Raw genomic sequence first — 8336 nt, 5'->3', positions numbered from 1 at the left:
TGGGATATATAATCTCTGTTATGTGTACTGTTCATCATTGATTACATTATTTACGCTAAAGGCCGGCCAAGTGGCCGAGCGGTTAGCGTGCCTGACTGCGAAGCCAATGGCTGCGGGTTCGAATACCGCTCTGGGCATGAATGTTTCTCTTTGTGTGTTGTGTGAATGTGGCCCACCCTATGAACGGGTATCTGTGGCAATGGTAATGTTGCGCGCCTTCGATAGTTACTTCGATAAAACGATAAGTTCAGTGTCTGCTGTTAAAAATAACAGCAGACACTGAACTTATCGTTCTTGGTCTTATCGGTCCCCATGAAAAAAAAATAATTACCCAAATGCTACACAATTTCTTTATAATGCTAAATAGCGCAGCAACATTTCTTAAAATATTTTAGTGCCTTAAGAAACAAGTTTCTTCACGAAACAATCGATAAGACAATTGTTTTACCAACAGTTTAGTTCAGAAACTTGTCTCAGCGATAGAAATTGCATTTTAAAAGAAATCATTTTAAATTACGTTTTAAAATTTTTACCAATTTATGATACATTGAAACGAATTTTTCTTAATTCACTTTCAATATTTAGTTGGATTTTTTTATACTCAATATTTAGTTGCGTCTTTTGGGTTCTGCATATTTTTATTAAAATTATTACATTAAGTCTTTTCCAAAAAGGTAAATATTTTAAATTAATTTAATTACTCATGTGGTAGTCGCACAATATTTTACTTTGCCATAAATGCGAGCATGTTTATCAAGTTTTTAAAATGAGACTTTTTTTGACGCCCAAACGAGTTTCCCAACAAATTAATGGAAATGATAAATATATCTTTACTGAGGAGAATTTATATAAATTTTGATACCTTAGAAAGTCAGCCCAGAAGAAAGTACAGAGATTTATATATTTCCTCTTACTCTCTTTTACTTCTGCCTAACATTACCACAGTCCATTTTAAAATATCATTCAACTTCCATTTTAAGTTTTACTTTTACTGCAAGGATTACGTTTCGATAAGAAAAAGTATGTGCTGACATTTCAAAATTCTTTCACTGTAATCATTATCGTGAGTGCTGGACAAACGCTCGTTCAACGTTACACTCACCAGCAAGTCATATGTTTGCAAAGTTAATTTACAGTTAGCCCGTATCCTAGAGTATATAAAGTATACACAGCATAAGGAGCTTCTAATCTGAAGTTAGATCATATAAAAAGACAACGTGCTTTTTAAAAGATGTCTGTCAAAATGGCAACAGTCTGGATCAAACAGTTTTAGCACCACGCTACGGCAAAAAGCTTAACTATCAGACAGATTGATGAGTTTATCGTTTTCTTCTCTTATTTTAATTGAATTTATATAATTATTTATAATCATTCAGTCAAATGTTTTATTTTAGTTTCATGAAATGCTTAGATTTTTTTTTCGTTAAAAATGTCATTTGTTAAGAAGACAAAAGTACATTTTGCAAAGCAAATTACTATTTTTTATTAAATATGTTGATATCTCGCAAATTCTTTTCATTATTAAATTTAATTCAATGTTGAATAAAATACATATTTATATGAATGTACCAGTACTCCTTTTAAACTGAAAAATAAATTACGAAAAGCGCTATTAATATATATATATATATATCTTATTTTCACTGTTTATAGTATAATTTACTTTAAGAAAGATTGGAACAAGCAACCGTAAATAAAACAGCGAGGCGTAGCTACCACTACTATTATTAAATTTTGATTCACTTATATATAAAACATATTAACTCGATTCTATCTAGATGTAACTTTTGATAGATGGAGGCTGACATTGTCAAGTTCATTTCCCCATATTGTTAACCTTCGCAAGTGATATGATCACGCAAACTTCAATGGATGGTCCACATTGAACAGTTGACTTATTATTTGTGACTGCGTCATAGCCCTCCTCACGCTGTTGCTTCTCAGTCTCAATTACTCGCAACTGGATATTGCACGTACTCGATTGCTAATAGCAACACAAGAGCGATCAGGAACTTAATACAGCTCTCACGGCTAATGCTCAAAACCCGGTAAACTTAATACAATTCTCCCGGTATTTCACAAAAAAGTCAATGAATCAAAGAGTGGTATCCGTTCATCGAATTATAACCCTGATAAAATTCTGATGGAGTAGTTTTGTACCGTAACTACCACAACAATTATTAAATACCGATTCACTAGTATATAAGACATGTTAACTCGATTATATCTTGAGGTACCTTCAGATAAATGAAGGTTGACATTGTCAAATTCAATTCCCCACAACAGAAATACTTTTTATATATTATCGGACTAAATGCAAAATAAAAGATTTGGAGTTGATTAGAAAATTTTATGTTTCCACATGAATGCACAATAAATAAAAATTTCGAAATGTTAACATAACTTCATTCAATCCAATATGAATTAAATAATTTTAATTGAAACGAAGCATAAGAACTCATCTTTAAAATGCTACTACATTTTATGCTACAAATGTAATCGGACAAATGTAAATAAAAATATGACAGCAACACTGCATAATACACCGTTAAGTGTCACCTATTCACATCTACTAAAACAATTTACTGTTTCCGTTAAATGTCGCTAGAGGGCGCTCTAGGCAGTTGGATCAGGAGAAACTTCAGGAAACGCGTCGTGATGATATCAGAGTGGATCATCCTTATGTATTATAGTTCATGGGTCATATATAATTCTAGTCAGAAAATTTTCAAGAGGTGGAAAATTGTGTTTTGAAATCCTAGAGAAGCTCCTTCGGTTTAAGGTTCAGAGAAAAAATAATTATTTGCGTTGTTGCCCAAAATAGAATGGAAAAGACAGTTGCTTACATGAAGAAATGCCACGTTTCAGCAGCCAATTAGGATCGTCACCCATGATGACATAGCTTGCAGGTCAGGATTTTAGAAGCTTAGGGAACATTCTTACTGAATCTGGTTAGAACGTTCTGCTTAAAATGCACCAATCAAATTCTCAATTTCTGAATGTATATTTCATATGAATTTTTATCTTGATGAACAAGTTAGAATAAGAAATACAGTTGGTGTAGCATTGAAAAATGTTTTGTATTGAAATTTTTTCCCTTTTTTTTTTTTTTTTTTTTTCAAAATTGTTTTTGTAAGCGTCTGTAACAGTTTGTGGTGGCTGACGAAAGAATTTTATTCAAGCTAGAAGAACTGAACGAGACTTGACGAGGAACGAGATTGGTCAGTGAAATTTTAGTCTGAGAAAGTCTGAGACGGTGTTGAATAGGAAATGATTGCTAAATGAATCTCAACTATGATCTCATATGAAATGAAAAAGAATTTGTTGTCTTAGTTCATCTATCAAATTTTAAAAAACAATTTATAAATTTTTTTAAGATTTGTCTTTCATCTACCAACATCATCAACAATAATCTGCCTCTCGAACATGAAGACACCCGTCACAGTTCGTTTATAATAAAAAGGGAAGGATGAAATATCTCCACTCTTCTCTTAAGTCAAAAACCAAAAAAAAAATTTTTTTTTTTTGTTTTTGAACTGCTGCGTCTGAACTAGAACATCATGGAGCGCGCTCCAAAAACTCCAAGTCAGGAAACTCACTCAGTATTAATGCGTAGTAATTGTGTTAGATTAATACATCTGAAATTTATTCTGTTCGTTTCTAATGCCTGCGAAACAAAATGTATGGCTATTGATTTTTATGACTGGATTAACTTGATAATACTACTTCTCCCTTTAATATTTTATTTGAATAATTGAATACATCTATATGTCATTCACTATATGAAAAATGTATCCTCTGTTATTAAATTTTCTTCTGCCTATTGTGTTATAAGCGAAAACGACACCCTCACTGATAACAATGATTATCCGGCACTCAATTTCCATATACACTTGACTATACGGCATCATCGCATTTTCTACAACAGCAAGAATCCTGCTCAAAGCTGTTATAAAAAATTCTGAAAATACATTTCATCAAATNACACAGCTTCGATATTGTATCTCTCTATAAAAGAAAATATCTTAATTTTTTGCCTTTATACTTCACAGAATTAAATGAATATATTCAAAGTTTCAAATATCTAGCATTATAAAGGGTAACACACGTAACAAAATTTCAGAAATTTTTTTTTTCAACATCAATTTAATTTGCGCCTTCAATCTTCGTTTTGTAAACTTACAACACATATAGATTTAACAACAAATTACGAAAAACATAAAAAATATCTAACAAGTTTATTATAATAAGTGTTAAAGTTGAAATATGTCGTGTAAAAGTAACACACGTAACGAAAGAATCGCCCAGTATTAATACGTAGTAATTGTGTTAGATTAATACATCTGAAATTCATTCTGTTCGTTTCTAATGCCTGCGAAACAAAATGTATAGCTATTGATTTTTATGACTGGATTAACTTGATAATACTACTTCTCACTTTAATATTTTATTTGAATAATTGAATACATCTATATGTCATTCACTATATAAAAAATGTATCCTCTGTTATTAAATTTTTTTTCTTCTGCCTATTGTGTTATTAGCGAAAACGGCACCCTCACTGATAACAATGATTATCCGGGACTCAATTTCCATATACGGCATCATCGCATTTTCTACAACAGCAAGAATCATGATTCTGAAATACTGAATAAAAAATTCTGAAAATACATTTCATCAAATACATTAGAAATAAAATGTACAACATTATACATGCTGAAAAATATTTTACGTTAAACTATCGTAATTTTTCTCATTCCCCTGGCAGCAGACATCCTACAGCTGCTGCAGATTTATTATAGCAGCTGCAGACTATTTTTCATCTCAGATTGAAAAAGCAAGCCTTAAATGTTACTAAAAGGGGAAACTAAAAAAAATAAAAAATTATAATAATCATTATCAACATTTAAACTTACTCAATTACTAAGTGTTTCAGGTTCTTAACAATATTTGTTTGTCAATCTGCAGATATATAAGCAACAAAAAAAATTGCGATTATCAAAAATTCCAAACATTGTTCTTCAATTAAAGAAATTTTGGAACAATATAGAAGACCGCTTTTTTTTAATTTCAATTATTCCACTCATTTAAAAGTGTTAAAGAAAACTTTAAGAAAAATAAGAAATTTTTAACAACATTTTTTATGCATAATTTGTATCTGCATTTTTCTGCTAATTTTGCTGTTCACACGTTAGATTAAGTCTAATATTTAAAATAATAATTTTTCTGGTATGTGATAGGCTCACAGACAAATTTGGATTTATAAAGATAATGCTGCAGATAGACATATTCAGCAGATTGACAAATCCTGGTACAGGGCTCATTCCTTATATAGTTCTACAAGCAGTACATTTGCAGCACTACTATAATTACCAATAGCTGGCCATAATGTCGTTAGCAAAAAAANAAAAAAAAAAAAAAAAAAAAAAAAAAAAAAAAAAAAAAAAAAGCTACCACCTTTAATAACTTTTGATTTAATTATCGAATTTTCGCCTTCTGGTGACTCAATCTCTATAGTTGTGATCTCACAACCTTAAATATATAGTGTGGCCCTGGTTAGAGCTCGGGGGGTTTAAATAAAGAAAAGTTTAGTGCCAAATATTTTTATTAATATCAAATAGCACACGGACAAACATAAATTTGAATAATTAGGAGAAGGAGGGAAAAAGAAAGAGAAAGTAACAATATAATCCAGAATAAAATATCCGCAATTTCGAAATATCTCCAGAATTAAAGAAGCGAATAAATAATTTCTGTGCATAATTATAAAGATTTTTTATCCAAAGATAACTCCATGTAACAAAAGAATTTTTTTTCAGTTATTTTTAATTTATTCAGCTATTTTTAATTTATTTATTAATGGTTAAAAAAAACTTAATTGTGAGATATTTAAATTGTTGCACCATTTGATATTTACGTAATTTTAAATAATAATATCCAAAATTTGACGAGAATCACTCAAATAGCAATTGAGAATTAAAAGTTTAAAAGTAATATTTCTCTGTAATTGCGAAATACGCAAAAAGCAAAATTAACATTAAAAAAATCTAGACTATCAACCACTCTTCTGCCTAACTATTAGGACAATATTTTCTAGATAGCGGCTACCCCTTCCCTCGTTTGGGTTAAGAAGAATGTTTAAAATATAGTCTACACAAATATTTGAACATATTTAAAGTTAAACACTCGAAAAATTAAGATTTGCTTCTTAGGACGTGAAAATACGATGATTGATGCGATTTAAGTATTGTGAATTTTTTTCTTCCTTTTTTCGGTCATCCAAATCAGATAAGTATGTCGAATAATCTTACATGTTGCCCAAAAAATGCAAATGGTCCCATCACCTTCATTGTCATAAAAGTGTATTCTTAATAACAATACAATATTTTAGCGTTTTCAAAACTTAAAGTTTTTTCTTTCTAAAAAGAAATTGAATTGTTGAAATTTAGTTGGTTTAACTAAATAATTTTCGTACAAGGAATTGAATACATTTAAAAGAAGAAGAAAATCTATATTATTCGGGGAAAAAAATCATTTTCAATAAATTGCTTGCTATCTAGGCCATGGTTTATCCTATTAGCAATTAGTTACTGCTTCTCCGTTTTATTAATTATGCCAACTAAGATTTTTTTAAACAAATTTTAGCTTTCAACTGGAAAAAGGTTTAAAGTATATATAAAAACGTGCAAAAATTAATATCTTTATAGATGTAATAATTCAAAGTTGATAACAAAATAAATTCGTTGTAATCTGGTAAGGTATTTAAACAAGTATTGATAAAACCATATAATGTAAGAAAATGCTGGATTTTAAAAAGGTAATAACTTTTAGCAACGTTGAATTATAATTATCTTATTTCATCACAATTTTATCTGCGTAATTATTTTCTTTTAATCGGTATGAAATATAAATAACAATTTCAACAAAATTCACTCTTTGTTTTCTCAAACATTCCAAAAGTGTAAACATTATTTGATAAAAACAATTCGAAAAAAAATTTTTTTTTTCTATCTATTTTAGGATTTATCACATTGGCAATACTAGTCCAAGTAGAAAAGTAAAATAAAACAACTGTATTAAATCTATTTACAAAAAAGATTAATAATTTCAATAAATTGAAGCCAAGTTTTGGTAGCAAGTATATTTATAAATATAAACTCATTAGCATAGTAAAATATTCATTCAGTTACTAAAAATATTAGAAAATTATCTAGTTACTCTTTTGGTTGTGGAACAAAAATTGATAATTAAAAGTAACAAGAATGAAAAATTACTTTCAAAATTTAAATTTCTATGTACTTATAAACCAATGTTAGTTAAAAGAAAAATAATATATATATACATATATTTATATGTCGTACTTTTATTAGTAATTGTCATAATCGGTCGCAATTATTTGTATTGAGCTCTTTAAATAATTTATAATATTATGAGAATTTTATTTTACTTGATTAGAATTAGTCAGAATAAGCTTTTATTATTTTGCTGTTAGCAAAAAATTATTATTTTTTCAAATAACAGCTCTCTTTGGATTAATTTCTAATAATGAGTGATATTTATTTCTAAATAGTGTTATTATCCTTCGTAAAAAGAACTCAGTGCAAAATTTTTTTAAATATATCATGTTTGAAAAACTTTAAAATTTAACTGTGCTTCATTAATTCAGTTAACTTGTCTTTACTTTTGATTCATCTGATATAATAGTATATGACTTAAGTATTTTGTGATGACTTTATATTTCGAATAAACGATGATTTAAAGTACGCATAAATACAAGATTATTAAATTTAGAATTGTTACAGATTATGCTATACAGCCAAGATGATTACACTATTCAAATAATGTGTTTATTTTGCATTCTAAAAAATAGAAATATAATTTCTTTTGAAAAGGCGCCTATTCAAGATTTGGCCCAGGCACTGTTTCCCCTAGATACGTTTTTGGAACTCAAAAATTGGTGAAGGGGGAAGCGACTTCTCGAAATTTATTTATTCGAATTTAGAACTTGAGCTCACTACAAAAAACGTCTTGTAAACCCGCATTATATTTAAGAGCAAATAGCACGAATTAGAAAAGGACAACACAAAAGGTGGAATTCGAACTCATCACTGAGAAATGTTTGGCGGAAAGACAATACGCTTCATTCACGCCTTTCAAATTTAAATCCAAACGTTTTCAACTACCTATTTTTGGTTAACTTAAGAACCAATTAACATAGGATCGCTATTCCACAAATCATTCTTTAAGAATCATATTCAACGCATTGTCCGGAAAGAGTCGAAAAACATCCAACTACATATCAGTTCTTTTTCAATTTTCGTTCGTTTATATACTTT

The sequence above is a fragment of the Parasteatoda tepidariorum genome, chromosome 7, assembly GCF_043381705.1.
Source record: "Parasteatoda tepidariorum isolate YZ-2023 chromosome 7, CAS_Ptep_4.0, whole genome shotgun sequence".
NCBI lineage: Eukaryota > Metazoa > Arthropoda > Arachnida > Araneae > Theridiidae > Parasteatoda > Parasteatoda tepidariorum.
Note: the sequence above shows the minus strand (reverse complement) of the source record.